The 24,245-nt window shown below is 36.1% G+C and overlaps 1 protein-coding gene across 4 annotated transcripts in view; it reads left to right on the top strand.

Annotated features, from left to right (window-relative positions):
- The window catches only part of CCDC178 (coiled-coil domain containing 178), a 206,627-nt gene that overhangs the window by 115,143 nt on the left and 67,239 nt on the right, over positions 1-24,245 (top strand). The gene's annotated exons all lie outside the window — the stretch shown is intronic.

The following is a 24,245-nucleotide window of genomic DNA, read 5'->3' as shown; positions in this document are numbered from 1 at the left end:
TAGCATTAACTAGTGTCTTGCACTCAACAGTATTTTCACAGTTTATGACACTGCTTAGGGCATTAACAAACAGCTGTTTGAATTAAATGAGCAGTTAAGGACCCTGTTCATTAACTCAAAAGTTTCATGTATTTTTAATTCCTTAAATCTAATGGTATTATCACCCTCCAAGAAATCTATCTTTGATTATAATTTGCTGTGACCAGTATCAGTTTGGGTGAGATGAGAGAGGTTATTTTTGACTATAAACTCTATCAGTAGTGAACATCTCCAGTGAATCTGAACTGTCTTCTAACAGTCTTAATCTTTTGGGATATAAAACTTTTAAAGTTGTTTACAGCAGTTGTGTTAAGATTTCTTCCAATTTTGTTTACTGATGACTTCATTTAGCTAATGTAAAGAGGCAGTTGGAACAGAATTATTTGCATTTGAAATGGTGCTATCAGAGGTTTCTGACTGACTCATTAAAAAAGAAAAAAGAAAAAGAAAATTGTATTTGGACAGTGACAAAGTATCTAATGGAGTCCTACGTACCAAGTGTACATAGGCATTTCATACATTACGCAAGATTTAGATTTGTAAGTCTTTCTTCCACGTAGAGTATAAATGGTTTAACTTTACAGTTTAACGTGGATTCCATGTGGTCTTTATGCTGAGACAACAAAGATACATTTTAAACTGAGGCGAATATGTCATTGTATAGCTTCAAGTTGGAAAAAAAATCCTTTTTATTATAAATGTCTGTGTTTGTGTGTATGTGTGCACATACATATTCAAGATTAATACTGCTTTAGTAGATGCCCATAGTGTATTTTAGAATTACACACTTAGGCTTGAATACTGCACATTCAATAGGATTACTCATAGCCACTAATTTAAACATGTCCCTGGATGTCTGCTGGTGCAGTTATGTCAACCTCTTTATTTTCTTTTAATTCCTTAAAATATTCTGATTCTTTAGCTTCACAAAACCAGAAATTCCCAATCAAACCTTCACTGAAAAGAAAACAATTCAAATATGCAACACTTCACTCTTGGTTTTTATATTATTTCATTATTTCCTTAGTCCTCAGCTCAGGGAGTGCCTTTAATACACACTCAGTTTTAAGCATGATAAGACTTCCTAACAGAACAGTAGTATTGTTTAGTTTAGTATTTATTTAGCTCCAAAGATATTTTAAATACTTTACTTCACACTGTGGCAAAAGATTGAGACAGTGGTGAGGCACTGGAACAGGCTGCCCAGAGAAGCTGCGGATGCCCCATCCCTGGAAATGTTCCAGGCCAGGCTGGGTGGGGCTTTGAGCAACCTGGTCTAGTGGAAGGTGTCCCTGCCTATGGCAAGGGGGGGTGGAACTAGATGATCTTCAAAGGTCCTTTCCAATGCAAACCATTTAATGGTTCCATGATCGCATATACTATCTGCAATAGCTGAATTGACCAGCTTCTTGAAAATATCAAAATGACCAGGAGTGTGTACCACTCTTATCAACTCCTCCAATTCCAGTATTTTGGTTTACTGCTTTCAATCTGACTATTCACATTCATATGGAGCTCTAAAAAATCATTTTGCTTAGTATAATGTTTCTGTAAGTATCCTCAGGATAACCATCCTTAAAAATAAATATCTTTAGGCTATTTATACCTTAAAACTCTACAAGGATTATCCTATCCCTACCATCATCCTTTCCGTGGCCAGTTCCTGTTCAGTTCTTGGTGTAATAAGAATAGCTCTCCTCAGGAGAATTCTCAGGACATTTGGAGGCAGATTCAAGGTGTTCTTTCTAACAGCTAAACCACTCAATGCAGTTATCGTTCCAGATTCCAGCCAGGAACGCCAGAATATTAACAGAGAGTGAACGACTGTTCAAGGGATCTTGTCATAACAAGGGGATAAACAGGGAATAATCTGGCTATAATACAGAGCAGTCTGGTCCATCATAGCCCGTTAACATTGGTTTTGGATTCTTCTTACTATATAAAACGTAGCAGACCACGTCATACGATAAAAGTAAGACCTGAGATTCTTAAAAGGAGTTAATATCCTGATGACTTTGGAATATGAAAATTTGCAATCAAACTTTATATATGTGTAGATCAGTGAGGGTATCTAGATTTGCTCCAACTTCAGACAATTGGTCTCAAATGATAAATCTCTTCCCTGACCACATGAATTAGAAGGTTCTAGTATTGTTTTCTTTCACTTTAATGGATGCCATGTTGCCAGACAGAGCTCTGTGTGCCTTTTCTCCCCTTCCTTTCCTCATTAGAATAGATACCATGTGGAGAAGCAATAGTAATTCTAGTTACCCGTTCCTGTGAAGACTGACATGCACTCAATTCAAATTATAGTTGTTGTTGGAAAGGCTAGCTATGAATTACAGAGAGTTTCAGCTTGTCAACCTCTTCAAAAAGTTTCTGAAGTCAAATTATTTGGAGTAAGTATTTCAGCATGTTGCATCTCCAAAAAGAAACATGCTGACCCCATATATTAAAAGGCTTGACTGAGATTTCCACATAAAGTGTACAGTTTCACCCATTGATCCACTTCAGTATGATGGATTCTTCAGATTCAAAAGTGCTGGGCATTAAGTGATGGCTATCTAAAAGATGTTTGAGTTTGGAAGAGTGTACACAAAGGAGGTGGGGTTGAATCCTTTACTCAATATCACAATTATAGTGTTATGTTTTAATTTATTGGGAAGGTGAGGTGAATGTTGCAAGTTGAACCTATTTATTTTAAAATGAGTGTTTCTCAGCAATTAATTTATTGAGGTTCACCATTTTCTCTTTAGATAGAATGAGGAAAAGTCATGTAGACAAAATTAAAAAAAAAAAAAAGTGCTGAGACTGACTAGACCTGTTCAGTAAGAAACCTGAAGGAAGAGAGAAAAAAGTTGCCTCATCTCCAGCATCACTATGATATACTAGGTCCAGTCACCATGAATAGAATGAGTGTTATAGACTGGAAATAGGAAATTCACGCTGAGGAGAAGATAAATCTCCCATGGAGTCCAGAAAGTTGATCATCTTAAACAACAGGATCGAGACAAGTGCAGTTTTAAAAGTGCATTGATCATGGGAGAAGGAGAGACTAAACTGCTAGCCTTCTAAAGTAGCTGAGATATCCACAATCTTGACTGATATGTTTAATCTAGAATTGCTGGCAAAGGACAAGTTTCATCTTCTTCTTCTGCAGAATTTTAACTTTCCAGTTAGTATCATGATGTGTCCTTCTTTAGACCCATCCATGAGTACATCTCCATTTTTTCTATTTAGTATAGAAGCTTTTGAGATAATCATCACTTTTAGCTATAAGAAGGATTGAATTGAAAACTATTTCCCTGAAATATTGATAATGAATTTTCTTGAATACGAAACAAGACTAAGACCTATATTTTTATACTGAAGATTAACTTCAGAAGAAAATAAAATATAAAATTTGATCTTCTGCCACTCTGATCAGGTTTAATGCAATGCAGGGGGGAATTTTGGCAGATTTTGAACTTCTGCTGAGTTCTTACAGTCCTAGTAATTCATTCACACTTTACAGATAGTGCCTTCAGACTCCGTGTTTTTGGAATTATGCAGTAAAGTCTTTGTTATTTCAAAAACATACCATCCATCACAACAAAATCATAGAAGTATTGTATATTTAATTTCAATGAATCAGTAAAGTAGCTATAAAGTCAGCTATTCAGCCATTTTCCAAATTCTGCAAGCTGGAGACTCAAATATTTCTGATATATAGATGTTTGGTTCCCTAGTATCCCAATGACTGTGATGGAAGAGTTAACTACTTGTAGCTACACATATCTTTACACAGATTTCTCCTTTTCAGGATATCGTTTTAAAGATCTAAGTATCAGGATTATTGAGAATAGGAAAAAACTGCCTGTGCTACCTCAAAAGATGTTTTTTTTTCCTGAAATAGCAAGATCCTGGTTTAGTTGTTACCTTAGGAAAAAGGTAGGCAGAAGACAGAGCTTGGTATCATAAAAAACTTTGCTCTGCATGACTATTGTTAGTCTCAATGTTTAATTATCCTTTCTCATATAGATGAAAGACATGTTGGAAGAACACTTTTTTTTTTTTTTTTCAAAGGCAAGGTTAAAAGTATCCTGTGTTCCTTGACAAATTTGGTTGGTCTACACCATAGACAAGGCATAGACCCGTAATCATAGATCTAAGGCAGTCAATACTCCAAGAAAAGAAGTTTTCAGGTGGTGATTGGGACATTTTCCGCTCTGGGGACTCGGCTGAATTTCCATGATCTCTTCAGTCAAATTCACCCATAACAACTTGGTCTCTAAGGATACTTAAATTCATAAATAGTAAACACTTCAAGACAAGAAGGCAGGTGAAAATAACATATCCAAACTGGGTGTTTTTTTAGTACTCTTAAATGTTTCTTGAAAGTATTTATTAATGTTTTATCAACATTTTGGGTTGCCTCTATTAACAAGGGAAGGAGACTTGTTTGAGAAGCCAAATCATTCCTGAAGACCTTGGAACTTAAGGGTTCATTCTTTTATATTCTAAGATTGATGCAATGTGTATTCCTAGTAAGCAAATTTTTGTAGATGGATTCCTTAAAAAAGGCCCTCCAAAAGAAAAGGTCAAAGTGGCTTTTATAAAATACTCAGAAAACTATAAAAATCAACAGTATTCGTGTCCCTCTTTAATATTCTTTAATAAATTTTGGAACTCCAGAAAGAGAATAATTTAAGTTGGTAAAAGAAAATATCCTCTGTTGCAAATAAGACTGTACGCACTTAATGAGACTGGCAGGCAGATGATGCCAACAAAATCAGTACTAAGCATCAGTTCTGATTCAAACATTGGATTTCCAATCTGATTCTTTCCCATATTTCTCATGCAAAGCTGTATGTTAGGAAAACAGGTGGGTCAAACTCACCACTCCACCTTCCAACTGCTTTGTAAGAAGAATTTCTAGATTTCATGCGAAGACTAATTGTTCTGCCACGTTGACTACAAAGAACCACAAATTCATCACTGTTTTCTTTTTTCAGGTCAAACCTGGACCTGCAAGTAGCCTGTTTTAGGAGCAAGTGTAGCCCTTCCTACATGTCAGTATGACACAAAAGCTCTCTAAACAAATGTGCAACTTACTTAAAAAAAAAAAAAAAGAATTACAATGCTGTCTTTCCTTTTCGTAAGGACACACTTCCTGTTCTCAGTCATATCACTAAAAACTGTTTAAACTGTTTTTATTTGGACAATACAAGTCTTCCAGCATCGACCTTGAGGCCAGGGTATTTCTTCCTACTGCAAGAGTGGTTATAACTGTTGCTCATGGGAAATCATTCTTTCTTCATCTTACCTGTGCACAGCACTAGTCTATTGTTTTGGCATCTTGTGCTGATGCTTATCCTGGGAGAGCAATTCTGCGCTCATTGTTTACTTCATCAGATCTTCTGGGGATTATATAGTATGCTATTGCCCTCGAAGTTGGTGCATGATGAGGAAAATGCCTGCTTACCAGTACTTATCATGTTGGCATACACATCCCATCCTTTTTTTTTCCCATCTCTTAAGAGTCCTCTAGATTTTGCTGATTATTGGAAAGAAATAAGACTGTCTGGATTACTTGGCCCATTTGTGTCCACGCGCTGTGTTCACACAGTTGTAAACAGTAACGGGATATGTGCCTTAAGGTCTTTCTTTGAGGAACAGGAGGCAACACCATAGAGCTGTGGATCTGAAGAGCAGCAGTTAGAAGAAATAATTATTGATTTACCTAAATAAGCTAAACATGACTGACACTTAGGTCTTCTGTTTCCTGAACTGTTTACCTGTGCCAAAGCCCCTTTGTATATAGAACACATTAAAAACAATGAAGACAGACCCCACAATGCTGTTTATCATTATGCTGGCAGTAGAATCTTATCCCAGAAAGATGCACAAGATGAACACCGGCAGTCATTTGTAAAGTAACAGAGTCAGTCTCAGTGAGGTGGAAGCTGAGAAATTTACATATGAACCAAAAGGAAAAAAAAAAAAAAAGTGTTTTTCTCAATAGGCTGTTGCAAAATTTATTAATTTTTTAGACTTTGTACATTACATTTTTTGGTTGGTAGAATGTTAAATAAGCACAATGTAAAGAGAAAAAGAAGAAGAGGTGAATGGAGGAAGAAATGAAAAGCTACAAGCATGGATAAGCAGCACCGGATGTGCCTGGAAAAAAACAAAAAAAGGATTTTTTTCAGAGAACGTTTTAAGAGGTAGCTGCAACATGCTAGACATGGTCTGTTTGCACTGTTCTGCTGTTATCAGTGAAGATAGACCCTTCCTAGATAGCCTGGGCAATATATTTTCACTAGAAGTTTTATCAGAATATTAAGTGAATAATCTGTCCTTTCCCCCAAAACAGAAGGAAATGCAAGAGGGTGTGTTTGGAAATTCTCCCTAGGCTGGTTAGGGGACATGCAGGCTGGACGGCAAGGTTCAGCAGCTGCCATTATGCTGTCATTAGCCAGACATTTGTTATCAATGAAATGCTGCAGAACTATTGTTCCAAGGCTGTTGCTGTAAAATCATAGTGCATTGTAGTTTGTTGGAGGTTAGTAGCACTTGTTAATTTGATCAAGGCTGAAGTTTACGGAGGATAAAGTAAACAATGCAAACTGCAGACACCATCAGTTTCCTATGGGCAGTGAAGTGTAGTTTGTTCCATTTACACTTCACAACAACATCTGATGGGCTTTGTCAGTGCTGCACAGAGTAATTAAACCTGAAATCAATAGCAGGCATTTGTCATGTTTACAGCCGCTCTTTCTGCTGGGTTAAACTCATCAGTTTAGTGCCGTTCTGTTTTACTGCAGAGACACGCTCCATTATTTCTTCAGGTACAGTTGAGATATTCAGTTACATGCCCAATAGTTTGAATACGGCAGTAAGATTAAAAGGGGCAGGCAAGTGGACAGTTTTTGTAATTTATTCACTGATTTCCTTAAACGGTGTTGGATTTCCATTTTCTTCCACCTGCCCTTTATGGAATCCTTCATGTCCTGGGATAATACATTCCCATTGTCCAACAGTGGCAATGTAGGCAGTGCTAAAATTATATGTAAGTTGATACAGAACATAACTTTACTCCAGTCAGAACTGCACTGAACTAGTAAAAATAAACTAGTGTACTAGTTCCATGAGAGCAATTCCAAGCCTCGGTTTACACACAAGGTTTGTTTGTAGTTCATTTGGAGTAAAATGGACTTAACTGTTTTTGTTCAGTGTATGACAGATATTCATACCTATGCTCCTTCAGTTCTCCTGGATATTCTTTTTCTTCTTTTCCTCAGTTTTCTAAATTAAAAGGTCAGATCATCCTGAATTTTATGGAGAAAGAGTTTTCAGTTCATTGGTTATCTAGTTACTCTTTGGACATGAAACCCAGGAGAGAGACTTTGAGGAAACTAAAAATTTACACATTTACTGCATGGAGATGTTGTATGAATTGAATGTGAGTTCTAAGCAGACCATTTTAGAAACGGTCCCTGTCTAATGATATCTGCTAACCTTCTTATCGTTGCTTTATAGACAGCTTTGACACAGTGGTATACTTGTGCATGTCTAAGGCTTTTGTTGGGATGTTAAGTGAAGACTGACAGATTGGATGTGCCGTTAATCTTAGACTGGAGCAGGGATCCTATATTGCTGATGGCTCAAATGCTTGTAAACCGCATTAAAGATTGCTAGAATTTTTATCTTTTTTAATCTTGCTCTTGCATATATACAGTTTCAAATTCTAATACTTACATTTAAGACTGATTAAATGATTAAATGTTTACTAGCTGATTTGTCCAGAGCACCAGGAAGGTTTCCTTCTAAAGGTTTTTTTGCAAGCAATACTTACATCATTGGCAGGCAACTATTTCAATTAGAATCATCTTAACTATATAGTACTTTCATCTCAAATGATTCCAAAATGCTTTACAAACTGTCACAATTTATGCAGGACTTGCTTTATCTGCTGCTGAAGTGCAACTGCCCAGGGTGAAACACAGCAACTATTCAACATTGCACAAGGGCTTGGGACTGGAAATTAAGGATCTCTCTGTATTTGTAATTGCAGTGGGAAATTAGGTAGGCTGAATGTAATTACCTGAGCTGGAATTTGGCTAGGAGACTAAAGTTAACGCACCTACCTTTATGAAGGGTTCCATGGGATTGCTAATGACCAATCTGGGTAGGGCCTTCCATTTATGTCTCATCCAGAAGAAAACTCCTACAGGAATACAATGTCCCCAACAGTTCTCTTGTGCATAGCTATTGCACTCATATGAAGGAATGAACAGAGTTATTGTGTGATCATATGACAGTGTGACATAGGCTTGGGATTAGCAGTTACAAAGCTCACAAAATACATTATTCATTTAAAACTTATGTTTTCTTTTTTTTTTTTTTAAATTTTCTGTGTGAGCAGGGTTACTTAGGTACCATAAGAGATGTATAATGCAAGAATGATGGAACATTTGTGTATCTGTAAGGCCTTGTGTAAGAAAGACATGATATTTCTTACACTTTTGGCTGAGGGCTAGAAAAGATTAGGTTTACTTAATTGTCATCATTGTATCTCTTTTTATTATCAGTGTAGTATGTGAAGCTTTATATTAAAAACATTTTGTACACTGTGTTTCAGTTTGTATAATAGGCACCTATAGAGGCTTCCCAATCTAAAGTAGTAACTGGCATAATTATATTTGGCCAATAGTGATGAGGTACGAGCTAAAAAACCGTGAAACACAATATTATCCCTCTGTTGAATTAGCTATTTCAGTTATCTGTACTCTGAATATTTATCTCCAAATCATGCACTGCGCAGATTCATAGGTCTCAGTTTACTAATATGTGAGACTTAAGAGGAAGAAATGATGCAATACAAAATATGTTGTGTTTAACCTGCTTACAGGTTAGAGAAAATACCATGTTTACTTGTGTCTCCTCGGAAATTCAATGCAGATATAATGCTTAGATGTAGCTTCTTTGCTGTGATCCATGTCAATATGTACCCTCTGCTGTCTAGTTTTGTGATTAAGGCACTGGATGGACACTTAAGGTATGCAAGTTACATTCTCAACTGTACTGAATGTATAAACATTAATTGTATTGTGATTTGATTCACATTTGAAAAATGGAAAAATAATACTTACTTGTTGCAGAGGGAGGTCTTAACACCAAAATCTTTATTTTATTGGTAAGTCCTCTCCCATTCTATTATTTTACAGTCTTCCATAAAGGCAAGGAAGTCTGTTGATTTCATGAAATATATGCTAAAACAAGAACTGGACTTCACCCTCACAGTTTTATTTTTCTCTGCATCTCAGCATATGCCAAGAACAGTTGTAGGTTTCAAAAGGGTTATAAATTCATGCTGGAATTGATTATTTGCATATCTCTTTGAATGAGTTGTTGCTAATGAGACGACAGTTAAGCACTGCACAAGTAGATCAGGAAATGGTGGTAAGTTTCCTGAAATCTTGTAGATATGCTGGTATTAGAAAACTTTGTGGCACTTTCTCTAAACTCAGAAGCTCAATCTCCTGCACTTCTTGGTATGTTCTGTGCCTGACAGTAGAGCTGTATGACTCATGCAAAAACTGTAGCATGCAACTGTATGTACTTTTCAAGAAAGTGCAATGCTACTGTTTTGCAGAGGATTTTTTTAGTGATCATTGTTCTTTAAAATGCAAAGGGAGTTTTGGGAGGGCATAATGTTATTTGCCTGTAGTAGTGTTTATGAGCATATCTAGTTGAAGATGTCCCTGTTCATTGCAGGGGGGTTGGACTAGGTGAACTTTGAAGGTCCCTTCCAACCCAAACTGTTTTATGACTCTATGAAACCTATGGCTTTTAGACTTCCCTCCTCACTTCTACTCCGTTCCTTCAAAGATAGTTATTATTTTCATCAAGAACAGAACTGGGAACAGAACTGGGGACTAGAGGCCTATGGGCATTTTTATGGGATACCATGCTAAATAATACTATGAATTAAATGTTCCTTTTAAGTTCCAGACATGTAATCATACCTCAAGTATATATATAAATTTTCAAAGACAATATAGTCTGTAAATTACAAATAATTGCTGTCCTTTCTCTGAAGTTCACATAAAATGAATTGCACAGTAGAACCGATGTGTGTATTTTCAAAAGTTAAAACAAAATATGAGATAACAGCAAGTAAGAGTTTGAAAATAGAAAAGCTGAGTATAGAATCTTCATTATGTAACATAGATAGCACTAGAATAAATTAGTGGACTTTGGAAGGAATAAGCCATTAGACAACTCCTTAGTTGTACTGAAAAGAGCTAACAAATAGTTAGCTCATAATTCTGTTATTATTTTTTTTGCAATGTCATTTTATTGATGTGGTATTAATATAAAACACGACACATTTCTCTCATACATTTGCACAGTAGTAGTATATTGTAGAAATAATGTTCTCTAAGCACATACTAACCCTATGTGTTTAAAAGTGCTCTCTGCAAACAACGGTCATAAAAAATTCAGTTTATCCCTTAGATTTTTTAGCACTTTTCTTGGGCTGTTTGTACAGTCTGTACTGTGTTATCAAGTAAAGTATGTCACCAAATACATTGTACTTGAGATATCAGTGTTAGAAATTGTAACAGTTGTTTGAAATATGAAAATATATAGTGATCTGTTGCAAGCCAAAGTTTTAATTTCATGCCCAAGAATTCCTTTAATTTCATGCCCAAGATTCCTTTTTTTTTTCCTCACTTTTTATCTTGTCTGACCTCCTCACCTGTCATGGCTACCAAATATTGACTCCTTCATACATTATATGAATTGTATCATATCCTGTTTCAACTCTGGTAATGATTATCATTCCATGAGCACCAGAGATTGTCAATGTCTGTATTCTCTGGCATCAGTTGTTCTGGGGTCAAATATCAGAATTTTATTAACCTCTAGTTATTACAGATAATGTACTGTTCCAAGACCTTCTTTCTCACTTGTGGGAGGGAGGTGACATGAGATTTTGACCATTCACCATTAAAAACAGACTTTGAAAAAACTGCACTGTAGTACTGAGCAATCTAACATTTTGATGGTCTGCTTTTGTCTGGAGGGAAGAACAGGAGCACCTAATATCCAAGAGGAGCAATCAGATGGGTCAGCATCTTGGTGAACGTTATTGGGTTTGTAAAGAGACCAAAGAAGCAAAACTTGCTCTGGTCCTGATTCACTGTCAAACAGGGATTGTTTCAACTCTCCTGATTGAAGGACATAGGAAAAGCTTTCTGGTTTGATAGCTGGAGGAATGGAGACTAATAAGACTGTCTTCAGCTTGAACCTACAGATGAAAGCGTTCATGCTTAGGTACAGTATGAATTACTATCCTCGTTTTTATTATAGTACTACAGAACATGGCAGTAATATCTTTCCCCCCTGGCATGTAGAAGAAACAGTTCTTCCAAAGTCAGCGAATCTAACTCCTCCTGAAATAGTCATGTGTGACAGTTTCCTGATAGGGAATGAGGGGATAAACACTTCAAGCCTTGATGACTCATCTACCACAGATGATGTTCCTTCCAGGTACGAAGTAGCTGTCCTACACTTTTTCATGGTTCCTGACTTTTACTTTAGTCAGAGTCAGTATTTCTACTTACTTTTCCATACGTCATACATATAAACTGAGAGTGTTTTCCACTTTGACATCTAGAGTATTCTTGCCTTTTGTACTAGGAAAACTAAATTCTTAAGATGGTGTGCAAAGTGGTTCATATCAATTAATGATATGGACATGACTTTCTCTGCATTAATCCATAAACTGAATATGAAATATGTCAAGGTGCATTATGAAACCACGGAAATACAGCCTTTTGCTGTCACTGGAATGCGCCCATCAGAGCTGAAGCTGTAACAGTGGCTTTGCTGAAAAATGCCTCCATTCTTAATGTCTCCCGAAGATTTATCTATATTCTTATCAACCACTGCAGTAATACTGAGGAAGACTCAAAGCTAATGCAGCATGTGATAGAGTGATTCTATTTGCTTCAAGAACTCAGCAACTGCTCCTGGGATGATTGTGGATATGGGAACTTACTGCTTGGAGCATTCACATTACGAATATGTACATCACTCAAAAATAGGAAAAGGTACTACTTTCTGATCACTGAAGTTCTTCAGGTTTTGTAATCCACATATAAATTATTCTCATCCTTATATCCAATCCCTGAACAGTCTCTTTTTTAAATGTTTTGTTGTTGTTGTTGTTGTTTGGATTTTGTAGTAGAGTTGATCCATACACAGACAGAGGTAAAAGTACATTTAGAAGGTGTTTCTCAAAAAACTTGACTTGCTGATAGTTGCCTTTTTTTATCCTGGTGGGTTTGGTTCTGAGATTCTTTATAGGACATGCTGGTTTGTGCTTTTAGGTTGATATTCATAAAACTAAATTTTGGCTTATCCAAAACACAAGAATGTAGCTGCTTTCTCAGTGGTCATGCCCGTGACTTCAGTTGTGTTACCCACATTTGAAAGTACAAGAATGAGCAAATTAAAATGGGTTACCACTTTGATGTAGAACAAGTACAACTGCTGTACTGTTACTGTAGAAAATGAAAGTTCTGGAATGAATGAGCAGTACTAAAACCAAAACAGCTGCAGAAAAGCAGGGACTTTGGTATCCGAAAAAAGTTTTCTTTAGAATTACTATAATGTTCTTGTTGCATCTAAATATATACCAAAATCCAATGACAATTAGTTTGAATGGACTATTATATGAATGTTTTCTGTACTATATTACAAAGATAATATAGGTTATCTATGGATAATCTATCTATTAGATAATCTAATCTATATGTTAATCTATGGAAATAATAATAAGATATACCTCATTATTTAAATACTTTCTGAACTGCTGGTAAAATGGATATGGATACTATATGGATAAAAACACATAAAGACAGTGTGTCTGTATGCATGTTAGTTACTTCCTTAGAAGATATTTTTAGATACCTGTTTCCTGTTTTATGCAGAAAATGTCGGATTTCACACGTCTGTAGAGCTGATAGGATTCTGTGAAATTCTAATGAGGAAAAATAGCTACACTCAGTTTAAAGTATTTTCCATAGTTGTCCTTGTTTGTTTATAGGAGTTACTGTAAAATGTTATTCTGATTTGAAAAGTTCCAGTGAATATACTTTTACCATTATGTGGGAAAGTATATTTCTTTTCTGAGCATTACCACTTTTTTTAAAATGAGTGTTTAATAAAGAAGTCTCACTATTAATTCTTTAACAGTCCCATGTAAATAGTTTGCATGAAATGTTGCAATTTACATAAACTATTATTATATTTTCATTTTACACAGTTACTGCACTAGACTTTATGAGACCATTTATGATTTGAAGTTTGCCTTCTCTGAGGCTTCATTTAAATGGTGACATATGCTGTTCAGTAAACATGCAGCAGAAGTTGTTACAATCTTCTATGTCCCAGTGTTTAGTCTCTGATTGTGGCATCTCTTAGCTCTTTTCTTCTCCAGTAAATGATGTCATTACACACAGTAACAAATGACAAAAGTGTTTTGGAAGATTTCTTCTCATGAAGCTTAACCATGATTTGATATTACCAGGTAGGGAAATGCTCAATACTTTTTGTCTAACATTGCACTGCATTGTGGGCAATTACATGTGCAGATACTTTTAAGGACATTTGTCTTTTGTTTCATTGGACCCCTTTTCGGCATTCTCAGTTTGTTTCTAGAAGTTAACCCCTCCACACTGGCCTCAGAATTCTTACACTGAAGGCATCCAGAGTCTCCAGTGTAGAGCAGCTCTACTCAAAACCTGTTAGATTACTTTTTTTGTTTTTATTCCCAACCATCTCATGTCTTGTTTCTTGGCATTCTGCATTTCTTGCTGTCTTTATGTGACGGATCTGATTTGTGTGTGCTGCCTCACTTCTGTTCTTTATGTGTTGGGGCCATCATAATATACAATGTAGGTTTTAGACAGTGAAGGTTTGCATAAAAAGACATCTTAGATTACACCCTAAAGAGAACAACTGAAAGGAAAACTAATCTCTCTGTTTCATAAACAAGGAATTTCTGGCAAGGATTCTCTGTAGGGTAGGGAAATGAGAATAAAGTAATCTCTCAGGTTTCCAGTTAGCAAGATTTAATATGGTAGAGACCACCTGAGGTGCAAATACGATTGTACAGACAACCACAATATAGCATTGAAAAAGAGACAAACTATGCTCTTATTGATCTGTTTTACCTAGAATGCAGAGCTGATTTAACTGATTAACTGAAGTTCTGGTATCCTATTATATTATAGTCATAATATATTCAATGTTTAAAATTTAATTTCCTTAATATTTAAGGGTACAGGATACTTCTGAGTTTTTTTATTGAGAAAGGTGACAGAGTTGACATAAAAATTACTTTTTAAACAGCCCATTGAAATACATTTTTTAAAAAAGGTTTTCTTCAGTTTTTCATTATATGTTTAGTTTTGTTCAATGAAGATTTTCTAAACTGCCTTTTTCAAAATTTTAGAACAGTTTATTTTAATTGGAGTAGAGAGGACTCCAGGTGCATTTTTTGTTAATTAAAAAAATCTGGAAAAATTTCAGTAAGGAGAACAGATTTTTTTTTCCTGCTCCCTTTTGAAATGGAAGAACGGTTTTCTTCACTGGAAAAGATTTTAAAAAAATCTTTGAAGGAAATCTATTCATTATAAATATTTCAGTAAGTGCTTTAAAAGGCAAAATTGAGTCTAATCTTCTTAGTTATCTCAATATTGCCCATGAAAATAATCAAAGTAAGTACATCAACAGCTCTCTAACATCAGTTACTGGATTTCAGAATTCCATGAGGAACAGTGATTAGGATCAAACTATATGCTCATAAAGGAGGCCCTAGGAAAATTTTATAAACAAAAATCTAGAAAATAAATTTTACTATGAATGTTTGGATGGACATGACTACAATAAATGCAGTGGTCAAAACAGTTTCAGCCAAGAGGACCACTGGGTGTCAGTCATGTGCATTATCACTATGGTAAACTTCACGCAAGCCAAATGGCATGTCAGTGCACCAAAGTACATAACTGAGATTAGCCAAAATACAGTTCTACATAATTCCATTTAGAACACCACTTTAGAGCAAAATTCAATGTTGATTACCATCAAGGGATTAGTGGCATTAATTTTTCGAAGAATTATAAAAAAATCTGGATGCAAAATCAGAAGGCCATTCCCCCTAACTGTGTGGAAATCAAAATGGATGAAATCACTAAACTGGAACTGAATAGTAATATTTTTATCACTAGCTATGGTGTTTGTCAAAATAAAATATATTATTCAGTAAAATCCAGTATATATTTCCATGTTTCTTTAATGAAGCAACAAAAGATTTTTAAATTTCCAATTAATTTAATTTTAAAAAAGTCGCAATTATCCCATGAATCTCTTTATTTGCATCTTTCTGTCAGTTCAGAGACACTGTAGTCGTATGGAAGGTGTGTAGGTAATAAATATTGTGTTCAATATTACTCTTTATTTTTTTGATACCTTTCTTACTTTAATTTTAACAGCTCTACAAATGAAATAACATTTGGGTTTGCATTAGCATGTGAATAAGGAGGTTTATTATTTATTTGCTTCATCTACTTTACATAGTGCCATTAACGCAAAAATATTAGTCTTTGTAATGACAAAAAGAAAGTGTGTATCTAATGACCTTACTGTGAGTAATTAGCCTTTTCCCATAGTTTTGCAGAATTGTCCGTCTCTAAATATATAAGACAATTGAGAACCTTTAGAAGCATTTAACTGGTCATAAGGAAGTAAATAAATGGACATTCCAATGCAGTTGCATTTTTTCCAGAATAGATTTGCAAGTGAAGTTTTCTCTCATAATATGCTCTAAAAATATTGACAGGTATATATAATCAAACTGCGATGATATCGAAGAAAAGTTAATGATGCAATAATAAGCAAATAAGTTTGTGTTTAACAGTCTAAAACTATGTTATGCAGAAACCAATAATGAAATCATAAACTCTTTTTTCTTTTCAGACAAAACATGTAAGCTTAAGGTACGGAAAAGGATGTAGGATAGAGAAGTTCTTTATTCTATGTAATTTCAAAATCTTTTTGATACTTATATCAACTTTAATCTGAGTTTTTACTGAATTGCATTCCATTATATTTATAGATTGACTTTATTCCAAACAAGTAGCTTTTGCTTTTCCTGAAATACAAACTTTCTGTGTCAAAAAGTCTGCTACAATGAACCTAAATTCAGCGGTAAAGTTTTAGAGTACCTAACAGACTTTTAAGAAAGATTTTATATTTCTTGTTTCCACATTATTCTCAATGAACACAAATATTAGTTTTAAAGCAAATGTATTTTCAATACAAATTTAAGCATCTGTTGTGATATAGAGGCATTTTGCTACCACTGCATATCTCTAAAGAATTTGCTTTTTATATTTTCTGGGCTTTAAATGATAGATGTTGTCTTCCATTAGCATTCAGAACCAGTGGATCTGATGAGATCCTTTTCAGCCCATCCCTGATTTACTGTATATCCACCACTGGTGGAGTCAGTGACCCCTAATACCTGATGGCATCATGCATCTGCTTCCAGTTCCATACTTTGATACCAATCTGTTTCCATGACTTCAAGAAAGAAAATGACTGTGATTTAAGGGACATATCCACGTTGCTGTCAGCAAATCAGTACTGAGCCCTAACACAGTGGTGACACCAGATGTCATGAAGATCTGTTTTCATCAGTTCATTTTCTTTATCTTCTTACACACTGCAAATTCTTTAGTGTGCTTCTCAATACAATGTTACATTTTTTTTTCAGGAGGTACTGGAGAGAACTTGACATTGATCTCATGTTGGTTTGAGATTTAGGAACTTTCCAGCCTCCCGCATGTCCCTTGAATTTGCCCATGCATAAGGTATACATGCTTAACATATATAAGCAGTGCTGAATTATGGTTTGTAACATGAACACAGAAAATACATGGTTGATTTCTAAAGATCTTGAATATTGCTTTTCTCTTTCTGAACATTTGTGATCGTGACTGATCACAAAATTGAAGTAGAGGAAAACCTTGCACTAGGAGAAGCTCTCCTGTCCTTGATTTTTTCAATAAGAAAATTGTATTAGTCTCTTATACTCAACAAAATTAGTTAATTGTCAAGCAGCACTATTAAGGTACATTTCTGTTCAGCAGAGCAGGAACAAACATTTCAAACTTTTGATAAACGTGAGAGAGATACTTAACTCTTTATGTTCTGAAAGACAACTAGTTTTTATGGTTCAAAAATTTTTAAAATGTATTTATTCACAGTCCTGATACTGGAGCACATGTAAAAAGGTCTGGACCTTCATTAAAACCATTAGAAGAAGAATTATAAAACCCCCACTTCTTGACTTTCAAAGAGGTTGCACTCCACAAAGCAACAATTTTCTCCCAATAATCAGGGTTTCTTGACTGCAGATAAGACTAAAAACACTGAATCAGTTATGATGTCTGTTCAAATCTTTCTTTAACACTAGTCAATTTTATACACTGCTATTTAGCCAAACAATTTAAAACACTGCTCTTTAGCCAGAGCCATTGTGGTTCTTTTACAGGTGTTTTGATCACAAGTTGAGTCCCCAAAATTCTGTCAGTAGTATTATAGCAGGTTGTCATAAAGTAGACTGCACATGTGCTGTTGATTCTCTGCTTTACAGTTTAGAAGGCAGACACCTTCATGGGAAAGAGACCAACTAGATACTATTTTTTTTTCCTTTCACATCTGAAAAAATCAGTGTCACTGCATTATTCCCTTACTTCATTTCCAGGGCTCTAAAGAAGGTTTAGGTGGGTAAACTTAAATATTCCTAGTCCTTCTAATTTTTGCATCCTTCAATTTTTTTTGATCTTCTGCAACAGTACAATAAGGGATAAAGGGCACATCAACATAAAATAATCTTAGAGCATTCAGATCTTATTCTACAACCACAGTCTCTTTTTAGTATCAGTACAATGTAGTTCATGTGCCAAAAATAACTTTGGAGAGGTCAAGGATATTCCATACATGGAAAATACTGTATATGAAAGAACAAAAATATTTTTCAGCTTTGGCTGACTTGAAGAATTATGAACAAAAATGTATTATATACTATTTATTTTGGAATACCTGTAGTGTAAATCAGACAGGTCTGTGCTTATATTTGCTGATGTTGTTGTAGTAGCTTTATTATTTTGCTAGCATTTTTAAAAATAATTATCTTAGCAGTATTTATTATTTGTTTAAATTGCCATACACAGAAATTTTTTCCCAGACATTTAATGCCTATCTGGTTTTACTCTCTATATTGATTCTCCAGTTGAGTCCTTATAAGAATTGAACTTGTTCTTTCCAAAACTGTTGGAACTGCCGTTTGGAGTGCTGTGTTGTCAGAGAAAGGCTGCTTGTAGTTATTGTTACTTTAGTTTGCAGATAGGAAATATGCAATTTGCCAGAAAACATTTTACACCATATTCCTACTGAAAGAGTAGCTAATTTGTTCCAAACGATCTCCAGCAAATTATTCAAAAATATGATCTCTCACCTCTCTCTGTCAGCCTGTGCATTTTCTAAAATTCTTCCCAAATATAATAAAGTAAAAATTCATGCTACAAATATAAAAAAATATTGTCTTGCAGAGAAGGAGTTCATTTCAGTAACTCTGGGCTATGTATTTGTTTTCCTTTGGCAGTGGATGCAGGGAAAGACCTGTTCAGCTCAGAGCCCATCAAAATCTGTATTAGATCAGTATATATCAACAATGTTGTCCCCTCACTCATGTTGGATCTTGTTCAAGCAAGGCTCAGCTGTTTCCACTGCGCACCTTAAAAGGGTTGCAGTTCTAGAGATTTATCAAATGCATAAATTACCAACTGTCAAATGCTGGGGGCAGCAGCAACAGAAAATCCCAAGTAAAGAGAGTGAATCGGTGATTATATGTTGTAGCTTCTGTGACATGTAGAGGCCAAACTATTTGCTAATAAGCATTAGTTGCATTGATCAATCCTCAGATAGGATCTCCAACACCTTATGCTTGCTTTACAGTAACTTTCTTTTCCATAGCTGGGGGAGTTGTGAACTACATTACAACAGATTTGTGACATGTGGTATCACTGTGCTCTCTATGTCCTGGGAAGTGACACAGATGATGTGTAACAGATGCTACTGGAGAAACGTTGCTAAACTGTACTGGGGAAGCTCTGTGGAGTGGGAGGGACAGATGCACATGAACACCGTAATTTTAAGATAAATTATTTCTTCTTTTGCTGTTCGGGTTATGAACAGGATGCTACCTACAAAATAAACAGTCATTTCTGCCTGGAGAAACCAATTTCATTCCTCACAACATCAAATTTAAGTAGTATAACCAATTAATACAGACCCTTTAATAATTAGTTTATTGTGCTGATGCACTTGATTGTCAAAATCAATTGTTCTTTCAAATAAAACTCTGGTGTCAGAGGGATGATTCAAAATGAGTCTTTGCCCTGTAAACCACAGGGATTTATATCATGTTTATAGGTATACCATTATCTAGACAAAATCATTGATCCTACGATTTGCCTCTGCAATTCTTTACAAACATTTGCTACACAAACATGAAATAATGAAATTATTTTTGGATCACTTGCAACACAAAGTGATTGGTATTGGTGTACTTAAAAGGATAGAAGGGTAACATGGAAACACATTTTCACTGTGCTGCAGACACCAAGTATCCCTTGCTTGTCTGTAACAGTCATGGCTACGTTAGTGGAGATCTCTGTTTGCAGCCTAAAAGGACTGAAATTCAGTTATTCAAGAACTTCTGCATGGCCTGAGCTAGTGGACTGATAATTCATTGTTGTATTGCATAGTGTTGCATCTGCTTTCCTATTGGCTAGTTCAGCAGTCGTTGTGCTAACAATTTGTTGAAAGTTTTGGGGGAGGCTTTTGGTATTTTTATTTTATCTTGCTTCCATATATTTTATTATCTCAGTATGACTTTGCATTATGGCATACACAACTGCGATTCAAAGTGTTCAGCAAACACACACAAAAGTATTGCTGTTCCAGGCAAAGAGAGACACTTCCGTAGCTGCTGTGCTGAATCAAGACAACATAAAAACAAAAGCTTGTATGTGCTGAAGCAGGTGGAAATTTCCTCTAGCCTGGTGTTCTACCTCTGATACCAGATGTCCAGGTAAAGCATAACAGAGCAACCACGTTGTGATACTTCTTCAGATTAATCACCCAGCTTTCCAGTCTCTTGAGCTCCAATTTTTTATTATTATTATTTTATTTTATTATTTTATTATTATTTAATAAACTCCAGTGGATATTTCCTCCTGGAAATTCTGTGTCCCTTTTAAATGTCTGTAAGTTTTTGATATTCACAAGAATCCATACATCTGAGCTACACGTGGTGCAAAGAAATATCTCTTTTCATCTGTTTTTAATACAGCATTTGCTAGTTTAATTTGATTTCTCTGCTTTGTGACTCAAGTTTCATTTAACATAAGAGCCTTCAATTATACTTTTTCTTCCACTGAAGAAAATAACTTTATTTGAATGTAGAAATATAGACAATTTCTTCCCATATTTCAGATGTTATTTCCAGAATGTGTGGAGAAATCAAACAAATACATTCTGGCATACTGAGTTTGGTCAGCTTGACTACTCTTCTCTTTCATAAAGATAGAATGCCCTTTAAGACTTTTTTCCTTGCTTACATTCTGGGAAATCCTTTGTAGAAATATCAGTGAGTGACAGTCAGGTATGTAAACGATGTATGCTTTTTACTTTCTGAACCTCATCTCATTGTTCAGAGGAGTAAATTAGAGAAAAAGAACCATTTCACTTTATCCAACTCAGCTGACATAAGCTGTGTGGTAAGACAATTTTTGGGACTGGGCAACTGGTATAACTAGTCATATATACATAGCCACTGTATCTTATAAAGTTGTTAAAGGTAATTTTCTTTTCTTTAGTATGTTATTATTCTTTGTTAAAATGTCTGGACCATTTTAAATTACATGAAATAGCCTAATTTCACTTGCTTTGTACTCAGGCGTTTATATGGGTGAAAATTACTATATTGATGTTTGTTTTCTACAAGCAAATTTTTCTGTCATTTTCCCATGTTCCTTATGTATGTGAAAGTACTACGATGTTGAAAACTTCACTTGTTTGCAGGTATCGAATGTTAGCATATAAATATCAAGCATTGCATATTTGTTAATGAAGGCATCCACATGAAAAACAGGTTTTACCTCTATCCAAAGATTAATAAAAGAGATAATCACATCTTCTTCACTAGATTCTACATCTTTATTATTTCAAAATTTCTCAAAAAACATAGCATTTTAATATTGTAATGATGTAGAGAGTGACAGTTCTGTACAGGAAGAATTTTCAGATTTAGTTGCATAAGCACAGCAAGCTTCTAGCCAAAGTTTTCAGAAATTGCATATAAATACAGATACAAAAGTGGATATATCTTGATTAAGACATTGCATACAAGAATGACTAAAATCATCGTTAACATGCTAACTGTCATGGGAACTCCCAAAATTCGAGTACTTCCAAGAGATGGCCAGGAACTTGTTCAGGCATGCTGCAATTTCCCTTGGCTAGTTTTGTCTTTAAAAGGTGAGGCCCTAAATGACCTACTTGAGAACAGATTCTGAAAACATGTGGATTCTTCAGCATTATGGACTGTGACCCAGAGAACTTAGACTTCATTAGTCTCTTAATTCACAGGATTTTATTTAGAGACACAGGAGATGCTAAAGCAAGGTTTGAATTTTCCAAAAGTTCCCTCGGTCTCCAGGGCACTGGGCAGATGAGATGCACCCGCGGGTGCTGAGGGAGCTGGCTGAGGTCATTGCTAGTCGCCTCTCCATCGTCTTTCCCAAGTCTTGGGAAAGGGGAGAGGTGCCTGAGGATTGGAGGAAAGCAAATGTCACTCCAGTCTTCAAAAAGGGCAAGAAGGAGGACGCGGGTAATTATAGACCGGTCAGCCTCACCTCCGTCCCTGGGAAAGTAACGGAATGGCTTGTCCTTGGTGCCATCTCAAGGCATATCAAGGATAAGAGGGTTAGTAGGGGCAGTCAGCATGGCTTTACCAAGGGTAAGTCGTGCTTAACCAACCTCATAGCCTTTTATGAGAATGTAACAAGGTGGATGGACGATGGCAGAGTGGTGGATGTGGTCTACCTTGACTTCAGCAAAGCCTTTGACACAGTCTCCCATAGCATCCTAGTTGCTAAGTTGAGGAGGTGTGGTCTGAACAATAGAGTAGTGAGGTGGATTGCAAACTGGCTTAAGGAGAGAAGCCAGAGAGTGGTAGTCAATGGTGCGGAGTCTAGATGGAGGCCAGTATCTAGTGGAGTGCCTCAGGGGTCAGTACTGGGGCCAATATTATTCAATATATTCATTAACGATTTAGACGAGGGAATTGAGTGTACTATCAGCAAGTTTGCTGATGACACTAAGCTGGGAGGAGTGGCTGACACGCCAGAAGGCTGTGCTGCCATCCAGCGGGACCTGGACAGGCTGGAGAGTTGGGTGGGAAATAACCTGATGAAATTTAAATGAAATTTAACAAAGGAAAGTGTAGAGTCCTGCATCTGGGCAGGAACAACCCCAGGTTCCAGTATAGGCTGGGGAATGACCTATTAGAAAGCAGTGTAGGGGAAAGGGACCTGGGGGTCCTGGTGGACAACAGGATGACCATGAGCCAGCACTGTGCCCTTGTGGCCAGGAAGGCCAATGGCATCCTGGAGTGTATTAGAAGGGGTGTGGTTAGTAGATGGAGAGAGGTCCTCCTTCCCCTCTACTGTGCCCTGGTGAGACTCCATCTGGAGTATTGTGTCCAGTTCTGGGCCCCTCAGTTCCAGAAGGACAGGGAACTGCTGGAGAGGGTCCAGCGTAGGGCAACAAAGATGATTAAGGGAGTGGAGCATCTTCCTTATGAAGAAAGGCTGAGGGAGCTGGGTCTCTTTAGTTTGGAGAAGAGGAGACTAAGGGGGGACCTTATTAATGTCTATAAGTATATAAAAGGTGAGTGCCATGAAGATGGAGCCAGGCTCTTCTTGGTGGCAAACAATGATAGGACAAGGGGTAATGGGATCAAGCTGGAACACAAGAGGTTCCACTTAAATTTAAGAAGAAACTTCTCCTCAGTGAGGGTGACAGAACACTGGAACAGGCTGCCCAGGGGTGTTGTGGAGTCTCCTTTCCTGAAGACATTCAAGACCCACCTGGACATGTTCCTGTGTGACCTCATCTAGGCCCTCCTGCTCTGGCAGGTGAATTGGACTAGGTGATCTTCTGAGGTCCCTTCCAATCCCAAACATACTATGTGATAAGGAAGGATTTTTTTACAATGAGGCTGGTAAAATATTGTATCTGGTTGCCCAGAGAGGTGGTAGATGCCCCATCCCTGGAAACATTCAAGGTCAGGCTGGACAGGGCTCTGAGCAGCCTAATCTAGTTGAAGACGTCCCTACTCATTGCAGGGGGGCTGGACTATGAGCTTTGAAATTGCCCTCCAACCTAAACTAGTCTATGATTCTGTATGTAAAATTAGTAAGTTTCAAGCTTCCTCTTTAGGGTTTTCTTGGTGCATCTCTCCTCTCTACTTGGAGGCACTGTCATCAGTAGCCATGATGTTTTAAAAATGTGTTTTAAAGATATAAATTTAAAATGTATTTGAAGTAATATTTTGAAATGTGGAAATTGTCCATCTTGGTTTATAGTTATGAAATTAAAAGAAATTCTGAATGTCAAGAGTCTCTGAAATTTCAATATTCAACTAAGTCTATGGGTAAAAGTCTACCTGGGTTCTCCTTGCCCAAGTACTTTTTAATGGAAAAATAATGAAAATTAAAATACTATTCCTTGTCAAAATTCAGATTAAAACTAAATGAAATCAGATGGTGTCTTTGTAATCTAAAAAAAAATCTTAGAAAATTATGTGACTGTTGCAAGTTTATGCCTTATAATCCAAAGCAGTTCAGTCAAAATCAAATTTAAATGAATGGAAATGTTTCTTGTTACAGAAGCATACATTTCAAACAACTTCTGCTTCACCTAGTAGCAAACAGAGAGTAAAAAGTTATATGAGTCTTTAAAATAATGTTAATCAAATTGGAAATATAAAAATTATTAAAAAAGTACATGAGTAT

The sequence above is a fragment of the Columba livia genome, chromosome 2, assembly GCF_036013475.1.
Source record: "Columba livia isolate bColLiv1 breed racing homer chromosome 2, bColLiv1.pat.W.v2, whole genome shotgun sequence".
In the NCBI taxonomy this organism is placed as follows: domain Eukaryota; kingdom Metazoa; phylum Chordata; class Aves; order Columbiformes; family Columbidae; genus Columba; species Columba livia.
The sequence above is the reverse complement of the archived record's forward strand: the minus strand, read 5'-3'. Positions and strand labels throughout refer to the sequence as shown.